Raw genomic sequence first — 13956 nt, 5'->3', positions numbered from 1 at the left:
TTTGTAATTTATCAGCCCAGGGAGGTCCTGACTGGAGGGTCCTTTTTCCAACGTGGGTACAGTCACCAGCAGGGCTTGAGATCCTGGTCTCTTCTCTGTCTCCTGGAAACTCCGGGGTTAAGTCTCTGCAGCCTGTTCTTCTCAAAGTGAAACTGGAACCAGAAAATAGCACAGTCTCGTCGGTCACTGCTGCAGGAGTCTCTGTAAGCCTGGGAGGTTCTCTGTAGTAACGATGTCACACACACACTGGGCACTTACTTATCACACTCAGGGATCTTTGCTTGTCACTGCGGTCACCAGAGCTGCACTCGAGTCACTGTCTCTGCACTGTCAGGGGAAGAGTCTTCTCAGATTATGGAGGCTTCCAAGTCCCCACTCTCACTCCAGCTTTAGTGCCCTCACGGGGAGCACTCTGTCATGGGGAGCGTGGCGCTGCAGCCTGCTTTCTCTCTGGCACGCTGTCCCCTCCGTCTGCCGCGCTCTGCTATCCTGCATTTTTCTGACCACACCTCCGTCTCTTCCTCCCTGCCCCAGCCGTCACATGGTCCCTTGTGTCCAGAGCAGAAAGTCTTCCCCCCGACAACCCAGCTGTCTGACTAAGTGGTTCCAGGTAAGGAGCAGGGACAGCAACCTCCTTACATTCCCCCTCTCTTAAAGCTTGCCATTCCACGGGCGAGGACTCTTCGTGCTTCTCTTTGTTCTTTTGAGGGGAGTCAGATACCTGCGATTCTCGCATCTCCTTCTGCCTTTCTTCTTGTACATACTCCCAAACTAAATGGTTTAGGAGCTGCTCATCAGTCAGGTTGAGATATGCTTTCTCTGCTTCATCAACAACTGCTGACCTCTTCTTCTTTTTCTTCTTCTTCTTAGCCTTGCCAGTAGCAGGTGTTTGCGTAGGGGCTTCTTGCTCGGGTTCCTTAGTCTGGGGGCTTAGTACAAGCAATTCTTCTCCATAGCTCCCCCTCTCTTTGACAGGAGCATTCCCATCGAAACTTGAGTCAGATGAATTAAGACCATGCAGGCCGCAGTCTTTGTCATCTGCGCCGGGCTCTGCGGGCATCACTTCCCGGGGCTTCTCAGCCACACGCCCTGTCTCACACAGCTGTTCCATTTCCCCTGTCCGATCAGGAACTGGTGAGCTAACAGCAAGCACTTTCTTCACCTCAGGGGACAACATCAGTGGTTCCTTCTTCTCATCAGCTAGGACCTTGAAAACGAGTGTCGCAGGAACACGTGGCACTTTCTCTCCTTCTTCGGGAACTCATGCTGGGCAAGGTAGTAAAGCACTTTGGTGGTCTTCTCGAGTGAACGTCCCTTCCTTTCTTCCGGGCTGAGTCTCACAAGCAGAACCTTCAGACCCAGGCTGGAGATCCACAAGGCTCGCCTTCACGCCTTGGGACAGCACAGTCATTCCACCGGAGATGCTCGACACCTTCTCCACCTCTCCTTGGCATCCAACATTGTGGTACTGCCTTGCCTTAGGTGGAACTCTTCTCTTTCGGCCGTACCATTCTCTCCAAGGGCGACATTCCCTCCAGTTAGCAGGACCCTCAGAGGGGTGAGCGGATCTCTGCCACCGCTCTTCTCGGGTAGGGCAATTTCTGGACATGTGTCCTACCTTTCTGCACGACCAGCACTCACGTCTGCGTCTGTCTGGAGGGCGCTTCAGTCTGGATCGTCGACCTCGGCGGGGGACATCTCTCATCTGCGGTTGCTCTTCACCCCAGGATACGGAGTTACACTCTGGGGCCACCACCGAAGCATTCTTCATGCTGCGCACCTCGCCTCGATTTCTTTCTGGTGGCTTCCGCATGTTAACTCGGGGTATGCCGCTGGTCTCCAAAATGGCAGTAAGGGCTTTCCCCAGACTCTCAATTTCCTCCCAGATTCTTCTTATCTTCAGCTGGGAATCTTGGGTCCACATCGCCTCCTCTTCATTTTGACTGGGTGCTCCGCAGTTGTAGCATGTAGGCAGTCTTCTTCGCCGAGCGGCACTAGTGTCACTGTGGGGGCTGGTCTCTCGTTCTCGCACCGGAGGGCTGTACTCTGCAGCAGGGGTCTTCTTATATTCAGCTACTTCCTCATGGACTCGCTTAACCTCCTTTTTCAAGTCTTCTACCCAATGAGGGGCTGCTACCTCCCCGCTCCATACCTGTCCCACTGGCACTACCACCCCGTGCTCTTGCTTGCGCATGCGTACCTCACTCCCGACCTCAGAGAAAGTCATATCTAGCTTTATGCGCATGCGCTCTCGCAGGGCCTGTTTCACCAACACATCTCGCAAGCCTGTCACCAGTTGGTCCCGCAGCACAACGTCAATTGACCCCACACCTTCCCTGTCCTTCTGTATAATGGCAGTATGAAGCTCCTGCAGTGCATTCATATATTGCATCACGGTCTCCCCCTCTCTTTTTACCCGGCGGAACAGTCGCATGCGCAGCTCCCCTACGTCAGTGGGGTCCCCAAGCGTCTCCTCAAGTATACGTAATACTTTGTCCAGGGTATTTCTCGCCTGGGGGGGTCTGAGCATAACAGAGTCCCGTGCATCCCCCTCTAGGGCCATCACCACTATTTCCGCCTGCAGAGTCGGTGTCATAGGATGCATCCGCATCATCCCTCGGATGCGTTCCATCCAACTCCACAACATGACTTCACTCCCCGAGAATTTTGGCAAGTTAACTAACATGGCTCCCAGGAAAATGCTAGACCTGGGGCCTCCCCCAACTGCTTGGTCTGCCCTTTCCGCGCTACCATGTGACATCCTGCCGACTACGCCAAGTGTAATAGAGTGCAGGGTTGAGTATGTCACCACGGAACAGACAGACCAACTGTTGAAGGGGATTTATTAACAGGGGTGAAATTCTCCTCGCAGGGAGTAAACAGGGGGTTAATAGAGACAAATCAAACAGTAAACAGTTAAGCGGAATCAAAAGAGTTAATGAGTGTTCTTGTAACTTATCAGCCCAGGGAGGTCCTGACTGGAGGGTCCTTTTTCCAACGTGGGTACAGTCACCAGCAGGGCTTGAGATCCTGGTCTCTTCTCTGTCTCCTGGAAACTCCGGGGTTAAGTCTCTGCAGCCTGTTCTTCTCAAAGTGAAACTGGAACCAGGAAATAGCACAGTCTTGTTGGTCACTGCTGCAGGAGTCTCTGTAAGCCTGGCAGCTTCTCTGTAGTAACGATGTCACACACACACTGGGCACTTACTTATCACACTCAGGGATCTTTGCTTGTCACTGCGGTCACCAGGGCTGCACTCGAGTCACTGTCTCTGCACTGTATGATAAAAGAACCTAGCACTCAACTGGATGCTTTTAGTGCGTAATTTATTGTAGTAGTACCCAAACGTTTCGGTCCTGCATAACGGACCTTCATCAGTAAACTACATGTGACAAAAATAAATAAAAAAACAACCAAACATAAATCAAAAATTGAAATAATAATACAAAACAAAGTATATACATGAAATATCTGATTTAGAAACAGCATCTGTATAAATAATAGGTCAATTGTATAAATAGAACGTACGCCGAGGAGAAGCATACCGAATATCAAGGCATATATAAATTCCACTCCAAAGATTAGAAAAGATAACCCAAGAACGTGGGAAGGGAAAAAAAAACGTACATACCGTACTAGTGTATAGAATATGAGACCATACGGTCACGGGGCACTAAAGGAGCAGCGTCTAAGAATGTCAAAGAGAGCCCATAAGAACATTACTAGGGTCTCAAAAATTATAGATAAGGGGATGTAAGACATACCTTAGGTTAATGCCGGATATGTATAACAAGTACTGTGAAAAGAATATGTGGCCAGTTACATACCAATGTGTGGAAGATAGGGCACAGGTAGCGTTGAAACTATAGTTACCTAGATAAGCGGAGAGAGATGTGTGAAGCCGCTAGCAGACGCGGTGTCCACCGCTCGTCTGTTCTAGGAAGCGGAGAAGCCGCTGTTATGTGGGCGGGGGGCGGGACCAGACACCGCTCGACGGCCAATCAACGGCCGCGGGGCTAACCGGAAGTGACGTGGCGCGAGGTGAAGGAGAGAGTGCGCCGGACGCCCGGCATAGACGCCACATCGTCATGGAAACACAGCGATACACACAAGGAGGCCAAGAGGAAAATATAACAAAGTCCATATCCGACAAACTCAAACTTAGGGGGATGAAGGGGGAAGTCCTAAGGAAGAGGGATCCAGATAGTCACAAAGGGTGGTCAGGTACAAAAGTATCGTGGAACTGAAGTGCCTAAACGGAGATTCTGTGACTGGTGAGAAGTCTCCATGGTGATGGTGCTCCCATATAGCCAAGTGACAGACTAGGCGAGGTGCGTGTAGCAGACTGGATCCAGTGTATACAGGTGGCATGACAAAGACCTCAGTATAGACGACTCTAGGTGAGAAAGAGAAGGGGTCAGTAAACAAGATACAGTATATAGATATATATATACACATGGTACATTATTATGGGATTAGTAGTAATAATACAGTCCGTAATGACCTGTGAAAGAAAAATCAATGACTTGATAGAATATTATATGAACATACTATAAACCGGGGATGGACTGAAAAATCTGATATGCTAGTACCTATCTGAATCCCTTCTCAGAGGAAAGAGGCCAAGTCGTACTCTCTGTTAAGGCCCAAGGGATGGAGGGTTTCTAACGTATGTATCCAAAACGCCTCCCTCCGTTTAAGACGAGCAACCCGATCACCACCACGACGAATGGGGGGAACGTGTTCAATAACTTGAAATTGTAACTGGGAGACATTATGGCCGCAACTATTGAAATGGAGAGGAATGGGTAGCAACAGATTCTTACAGCGGATCGTGGACTTGTGTTTAGACACACGATCCCGTACAGCCTGCGTAGTCTCGCCAACGTATAAAAGACCACAAGGACATTTTATCAAGTATATGACCCAGGAGGAGGTACAGGTGAAATAACCTGGAATATTGTATCTTTTACCTGAGCGGGGGTGATGGAAAGAGGAGCCTTTCAGGACATTGTGGCATTGTGAGCAATTAAGGCAGGGGAATGTCCCTGTGCGTGGACCCTGTAGGTATCGTTGGCGGAGAGATGGTGTACTGGATCCCAAATCTGCCCGTACCAATGAGTCCCTCAGATTAGGTGGGCGCTTGAAGCAAGGAAGGAAGGGGTTTTGGAACTCGACTACATTGGGATATGCTTTGGACAGTAGGTGCCAGTTCTGGCGTATAGATCTATGAAGGATGTATGCAAAAGGGTGGTAGGAATGGACAAAAGGAATACGATTCAAGGCTCTATTGTGACGTGGGGGTGATGGAGCAGCGGCTTTTTCCAATACTGATGGCGGGTAACCCCGTTGGGCAAATTTGGAAGCCATTTCCTGAAGGCGGACTGGTCTAAGCTCTGTGTCAGATACAATCTTTCTGACCCGTTGAAATTGGGATTTGGGCACCGAGTTTTTAGTGGCTGGAGGATGGAAGCTTGTGTAGTGTAACAAGCTGTTACGGTCGGTACTTTTAGTGTATAAGTCGGTAGTAATAGAGCCATCAGATTGGAGTATGACCATGGTGTCCAAAAAGTTGATTTTGGAGGTATTATGTGACATATTGAAAGAGATGCCTGGCCAAGCTGTGTTGAGCCAGTTGAAGAAAGACGCGAGGGCTTCCAACGAGCCCCCCCATATGCAGAAAATATCGTCGATATAACGTTTCCAGACGATAACGTTGTCACAGAAAAGAGGATGGGAGTAGATCAGGCTTTCCTCGAAGTCGGCCATATAGCAATTAGCATATGGGGGTGCTACGTTGGAGCCCATCGCGGTGCCACGGATTTGTAGATAGAAGTCATCCTGAAATAGAAAGTAGTTACGGGTAAGAATAATAGTCAGCAGATCGATACACAGGTTAATTTGGTCTGGTAGAAAACCAGAATGGGTCAGGAGTTTATGGACTGCATTGATGCCATCAACATGAGGAATAGAGGTATACAAGTCTTTTACGTCCATAGTTACCAATATGGAATGTGGAGGAATAGGTCCCATATCTTTAAGTATGTTAAGAAAGGATCCTGTGTCTAAGATAAAGGACCGGGATGACCTAATCAGTGGGGTGAGGATCTTTTCCAGGTAGATGGGAGAGGATGGAGTCGGTTGAAGCGACTATGGGTCTCCCTGGGGTTTTTTTTAGGTCCTTGTGGATTTTTGGGAGGATATAGAAAACTGGAGTAATCGGGTGTGTACTGGTAAGGAATTCCCGTGTTTTAGGGTCTAGCACTCTCTCTCACACATCTCTCTCCACACATCTCTCTCCGCTTATCTAGGTAACTATAGTTTCAACGCTACCTGTGCCCTATCTTCCACACACTGGTATGTAACTGGCCACATATTCTTTTCACAGTACTTGTTATACATATCCGGCATTAACCTAAGGTATGTCTTACATCCCCTTATCTATAATTTTTGAGACCCTAGTAATGTTCTTATGGGCTCTCTTTGACATTCTTAGACGCTGCTCCTTTAGTGCCCCGTGACCGTATGGTCTCATATTCTATACACTAGTACGGTATGTACGTTTTTTTTTCCCTTCCCACGTTCTTGGGTTATCTTTTCTAATCTTTGGAGTGGAATTTATATATGCCTTGATATTCGGTATGCTTCTCCTCGGCGTACGTTCTATTTATACAATTGACCTATTATTTATACAGATGCTGTTTCTAAATCAGATATTTCATGTATATACTTTGTTTTGTATTATTATTTCAATTTTTGATTTATGTTTGGTTGTTTTTTTATTTATTTTTGTCACATGTAGTTTACTGATGAAGGTCCGTTATGCAGGACCGAAACGTTTGGGTACTACTACAATAAATTACGCACTAAAAGCATCCAGTTGAGTGCTAGGTTCTTTTATCATACTATTAAGGTGTGGGAACCTAACCTTAGCACCATCTCACCAGTAGTGCATACGGTCATTTTTGTTTGATACTGTCTCTGCACTGTCAGGGGAAGAGTCTTCTCAGATTATGGAGGCTTCCAAGTCCCCACTCTCACTCCAGCCTTAGTGCCCTCACGGGGAGCACTCTGTCATGGGGAACGTGGCGCTGCAGCCTGCTTTCTCTCTGGCACGCTGTCCCCTCCGTCTGCCGCGCTCTGCTCTCCCGCACTTTTCTGACCACACCTCCGTCTCTTCCTCCCTGCCCCAGCCGTCACATGGTCCCTTGTGTCCAGAGCAGAAAGTCTTCCCCCCGACAACCCAGCTGTCTGACTAAGTGGTTCCAGGTAAGGAGCAGGGACAGCAACCTCCTTACAGAGCTTCCACTGGTTCACTGTTCTGCCACTGTTTAATCAGGTTAACATGGTAAACCTCTTAGGGCGTCCTCTTCCCTGGTTGGTGGATTTCATAGCTGACTTCACCAACTTTTTCTACCACCTCATAGCGGCTCTGTCACTTGCCCAGGAACTTGCTCTCCATCATGGGCACCAACACAAATACTCGATCCCCTTGGTTGAACTGTCTCACCCTGGCTGACCTATTATACACTCTGGAATTTGCTTCCTGTGCCTTGAGGAGGAGCTCTTTCACAATGGGTATCACAGTGGCCATCCTCTCTTGTATCTGGGTGACATGCTTCACCATGCTTCTATAGGGGGTGGTTTCAGCTTTCCAGGATTCTTTTGCCACATCCAGGAGTCCTTGAGGGTGTTGTCCATAGAGCAGTTCAAATGGGGAGGAACCTGTGGAAGCTTGGGGAACTTCCCTGATGGAGAACAACAGGTAGGGAAGCAGAAAGTCCCAGTCTCGGCTGTCCTTCTGCTTTCTTTATCATAGCCTTCAAGGTTTTGTTAAACCTCTCCACCAGTCCATCAGTGTGGGGATTGTAACTAAGGTTCGGAGTTGTGAAATCTGCAGTGTCTTGCACAAGTCTCTCATGACTTTCATCATGAAGGGGGTCCCATGGTCCGTGAGTATCTCCTTTGGCAGACCGATTGGAGAGAAGATATGAATCAGCTCCCGAGAGATACACTTTGCCAAGGAATTTCTTAAGAGTACCGCCTCTGCATACTGGGTAGCATAATCCATGACTACCAATATATAGATGTCCCGTTGCGGACTTTATCAAGGGTTCCACTAAATTAATTGCTATGCGCTCGAGTGAGACAGCCCCAGCTGCCTTAAGTCAGACCTTCCAAAACCTGGACTGGAGGAAAGCGAACAACCGATGCCCACCCAGCTCTTTCAACTGCTCTTTCGTAAAATCCGGACCCATAATCTGGGCTCATAAAAACACCTCGTAGCACTACATGTGCTGGAGCCTGCTTCTCCGGGTCTAACATCACCGAGGTTTGGCACCTGGGGGACACATACCGCCCATCCATGACCTGTCCAGCTGCCACCTTACACTTTGTACAGGAATATAACTACTATAATACTGCTCCTGTGTTATTATTATATTGCCATTTATGTACACAAATGTACCGTAAGTCAAAATTATTAAGAGTATATTGATGAGAACAGATCCAGTAGAAACAAGTAAAGCCGCTAATTGAATGAGGTCATATCAGCTTCATCTTGGTCATTAGTGGGTGCTTGCTGCTTGCTGTATACCATAATATGTTATTACATTATTTCTATGGATAAATCACACATGCGCTCTGTACAGATGATTGTTCCAGATTCTGATATGTTTAAGAGACATATCCTGGATTTATTCGAGCTTGATGTATCAACATCATGTAAATACGCTCATGTTTGACCCCTGTGGTGAAATGAAGTCACAGATGATCTGGTTTTGATCTTTTTGGAGATTCACTATGACATTCCATTGACATCAGTAGATCTGGTCTTGCACTGACCTTGGACTTAACTTTAGGAAAGATGTACAGCAACCGTCCATTAACGTTTGTACAGAGTAGCTATAAGTGTCCAATGACTTATTTTAAGATGGATTGGGTTTTGGCTTTTTCATGACTTTAGTAGAGATATAATAGCCATTAACCTAAATTGACTTCAGAAGACATGGTCTAACCATGGCCTTCCATTGACTTTTTGTAGAGATGGAAGATAGCCTGGCCATGAACTTTGATTCACTTTCATGGAGACAAAGTGATCATAATCTTCTACTTACCTCAGTAGAGATGGGCTGGCCATGAGCTGCCTGACTTACAGTACGTAGAGATAGACTGGAATTGACTTTTGAACTAGACAAGGATCCAAGTAAATTCAATGAATAACGGATTAGCCACCCTTACAAAATTGACCTAGACTCTTCTTGGATTTCAAGCTGCTGGATACCTTAAGACTTGATCTCAACACGGCCATTGGTGAGTAGTTAAAGGGAATGACCATATAAGCCCCTAATCTGCTTATATGGACATGTAGCTCTTTGAAAGGTAAGCCAATCTAATTTTTTTAACAGCCTTTAGCTTGATCATGAGCCATGGTGACCTGAGGGATGAACACTCTGTAGGAAGATTGATCTTGTGCAAGCCTAGAGAGGTCCACCAGGGTCTTATCCACCATTGTCTTGATAATATCAAGGCATCGGCTTCCTGGTTTTGCTTTTTGCCTTGTTCTTTCTATTCTTCCGACCATGATGTCTTTTTTTCCAATGATTGCTCTCTTTCTATGATGTCTCCAAAGTAGGCAAGTTATAGCTTGGTGATCCTTGCTTCGAGTAACATGTCTGGCTTTATTTGTTTCAAAATTGATTTGCTTGTTTTTCTTGCCATCCATGGTATTGATAACATCCTTCTCCTGCACCACATTTCGAAAGGCTTGTTTCTTACTCTGTCTTGTTTCTTTATTGTCCAAGTTTCACATCAGTATGTTACCACAGAAAGGACCAGACTTGCCAGTGAAATGTTCCTCGATTTGAAGACCTTGTCTAGTGACTTCATTGTTGCTTTCCCCAGAACTATTCTCCTATTGATTTCAGGTATTCTCGCTGCATTTTGAGTTATCATTGATATGAGTACGTTGAAGTCCTTTACAAATTCCAGTTCGTCACCGTCGTACCTGGCAGTAGTCAATATCTTTGTCTTCTTTGTATTGAGTAGGAGTATGTTGTTTCAGCTTTCCATCTTGACACTCCGTAAACCGTGATAGGTCCTTCATTCTATCTATGCTTGTTGCTATCAATGTTGTATCGTCTTCGTATTTAAGACTCTTGCTCATTTGTCCAGCAATTTTGATTCCTTCTTCTTCGGCAAGTCCAGCCTTTCTTAAAATACTTTTTACATATAAATAACAAAAAAAAGGTGACAGGGTGCAGCCAATCTATATTATTTTTTAATAAAATCTCACACTCCACAACCAAAAATTCCACATTTTAATCCATAAGCATCTGTGGCTACAGTGCTTTGTGCATAATCGGAGCACTTCCTGAAACTCTGCCTCACCGGCTCTATTCCTTGCTTCCCAGCATCATCATCTTCTCGACAGACGTCTCAATGTCTTGACTACACAGGCAGTGAGCTGTCAATGAAGCAGAAAGTGGTGCTAGGGAGAGGGAAAGAGCTGGGAAGGAAGAGGCTCGGGAAGTGCTCAGATCACGACCAGAGCACTGCAGTCTCATTTGCATATAGATTCAAAAGTCGATTTTTTTGGTTCTGGAGAAACAGATTACATAAATCAAGGTAGAGATTGGATTAACTTTCAAAGAGCTAAACGACCAGGATATGCAGTTTGGAGATGATGATGTTCATGACAAATGTCCTTTACGAAGCACGTCTTTACAGGATTTGGATCAGAATTTTTATTTTATTTATTTTTTCTTAGCACTCTACTAACGTTTGATAGCATACTGCCACTTAAACAAATTTACAAAAGTAATTTCCGATGTTTTTTTTTCAATTTTTGTCCCTCCGGAGCTTTTCACTCAGAAAATAGTTACGGTCCTGCTGCTCCTAGTCGCTCTGTCTTCTGCTATCTCCTAAATTTGGGCAAGCACTATAAATACATAACAACGTTCATGTCAATCCTGGACAGTGTTACCAACAATGCATTGTAGAAAAGTAAAAGCATTTGCAAAGAGTAATTATTTTATAAATACCGAACAATAAAATAGACTTCAGATAGTGATAGTACGCCTTTAAGGATTATGCCGTATCATGTGCATTTTAGCAAGTGCCATTGATTTTTCACCAAAACAAGCGCCCAGACAGTAGTAAAGTCTTTCATCATGGCTGCGGCTCCATCATTGTGGCGCTTCGATGAAGCCAAAAAATGGACTTCAAAAGCTGAAAACCCAAAGTGAACATAGGATTATATTTACAGAGGATATTGTGGTTTCACGTAATCCTGGGATAAGATGCCGTGTCAGCTCCATGCTCCCACAAGGGGTTTATTTTTATTATTACAGCCTTTCAGGAGTGGGTGGATGAACGCGAGACCTTCATTATTCTGACACATCCTAATGTTGAAATCCCAACATATTGTATTTCTTCCAATGATGCAGTCGCTGATGCTGGAAATGAAAAGTGAATTACGATATTTGGGGCAGAGTGAAATACAGGGCTGAGTGAAAAACTAGGAAAACTAATACCAAGGGGCAGAACGAGCAGTTAGGCAATTGGGTGGTGTCCACAGAATAGGTCGCACGTGGTGCTCTTCATCTCTTTACAATGTAAGGAAGATAATGGGGACATAGAAGTCTAGCCTCAATCCGATTGTTACTCACATGTCTTTGCTCAAGCACCAGTCCGCTCACTTTCTCTGTGCAACAGCCAGCGCCCTCTGTTCTAGAATATGTTACTGCGTTAATCTGATGTCGTTTCCCAAGAGCTTTTCAGGCATGTTCAGGCAGCTCCTGAGTATTCAGTTATTTCAGCATTCATGCTCACCCCTGCTTGGACTACCATAAACTCTGCATTGCTGGTCTCTGCCTAAGTTTTCCTAAAGTATGCCACCAGAAAAACTGATCTCTGCAGTCCAAACACTTGGCTCTACTACAAATTGCCTGACTTTTAAAAATGGTCTGCTGATTCTGGGTGCTGTCCACTCACTTGGCTTTGCTACAATATAATATCTGCTAATCCCTCTCTGTTGTTCATGGGTGCTGTTCGCACACTCAGTTCTACTACTACAAGCATTGTATATGCTTATCTGGCTTTGCTGCTCCTAATTACACACTTCGTTCTGCTGCAGAAAAGTGCCTGTCTATTAAATCAGCTCAGCTGTTCCTGGGTGCTGTCCACACACTCTGCTCTGCTTCAACAAGGGGCTAGCCTGATAATCCAGCTCTGGTGCCCCTGGGTTCTGTTCACACACTTGACTCTGCTATAACAAGTTACCTGCCCATATACCCTTCTCCATGGCTCCACATGTTGTTCCGATTTTCCAGTTCTACTGTATCTCTGCACCAACACCTCTGCTCCAAATTGTCCATCCAGAAATATGACTTAGTGAAATCAATTTCACCGGTTGATACATAACACTTAATTTCATTAGTTGCTTTCCACTTTGCCTGCACGCAGGCTCACTATTGACTACAGACTTTCACCACAAGGCTTGACTTGGTGCTATGCATGAGGAAAGTTATGAACAACTAGGCGGGAGAGTTCTGATTATTTTTCTGTATGAGGCTCGTGAGGTAGAGTACATGACGGAATCCTCTTAAGCAACCTCAGTTGCACCTGGATTAGGTAGATCCTGTTGCATATTATTAACATCCATCTCATAAATATTACACAGTCATCAAAGACTGATCTATGTACATATGTAAAGATTCATGGGAATTATCTACACAAAATGCAACAGACAGCATATAACCCGGTGGACTCACAGAGGACCAATTCCAGATCTCATACAAGGAAACATTGTCCAGTCCTTGTTGTAAATCAGTCTCCAATGAGTCCATGGAGGACAGAAGACCAACTGCACACTGAGCCCCTGTGTGATGTGTCTGTGAGGTCCATTGTCTGATTCTTGTATCCCGCCCAACCGAGAACCATTCATATCAGTCAAAGATCAATGTTTCCCGAGTGGATTCCTTCTATAAAAGATGTTTTTGTCCACAAAATACTTTTAAAAAGGCATTGTAGAAGAGGGAAAGGCATATAACAAAGAGGAACACAAGGAGAACATTGTAAGAATAGATATAATACTGCTATATGATATCAAGGGAAATAGAGCCAAAGAGAAAAGATACAAATACGGTAATTAGTGATAGGCAAACCCGTGGATGTTTGGGTCTGGTGGCTTTGGCCAAACATCTAAAAATAGTTTGGTTCGAGTACCAGAAAGATACCACAACCACAACCCAAACTTGGACCCCATTCAGATAAATGGGGGGCCCGAACATCCGTTGTTTGCCATGCTGTCATCTACATGACAGTACAGCAAACACGGGCTCTGATTGAGGCTAGATGATTACCTCCGGTCAGAGAGCTGCAGTTCCCATGCTGTCAGATGACAGCATGAGCCAGCAGCTGTGACTGGCTGTAAAAAGGTTACCTCCGGCCACACACGTCGGCTGATGAGAGTGGACTACTCCTATCAGCCTACACCTGCTGTTGCTGTTAACAGCGAGAGCAGGTGCTGCTGATGAGAGTATTTAGGAGCCAGTGCTTGTGCTATAAATAAATAAAAAAATGATGTGGGGTTTCTACTACTTTTGATAACCAGCACAGGAAAAGCTGAAAACTGTGGGCTGCAATGCTCAGGTGTCAGCTTTATCATGACTGGTTATCAAAAATAGAAGGGTCCCATGCCTTTTATTTTAAATTATTTAAAAAAATAATTTAAAAAATGGTGTGGGTCCCCACCCACTTTTGACAACCAGCCAAGCTAAAGCAAGGAGCTTGGGGCTAGTATTCTCAGACTGGTAAGGGGTCATGGATATTGCTCCCCAGCGTAAAAATAGCAGCCCACTGCCACCTCAGAAAAGGCACATCTATTAGATGCGCCAATTCTGGCACTTTGCCTGGCTCTTCCAACTTACCCTAGTGCGACAGCAAGTGGGGTACTA

The sequence above is a fragment of the Ranitomeya imitator genome, chromosome 3 (assembly GCF_032444005.1).
Source record: "Ranitomeya imitator isolate aRanImi1 chromosome 3, aRanImi1.pri, whole genome shotgun sequence".
Lineage (NCBI taxonomy): Eukaryota > Metazoa > Chordata > Amphibia > Anura > Dendrobatidae > Ranitomeya > Ranitomeya imitator.
Note: the sequence above shows the minus strand (reverse complement) of the source record.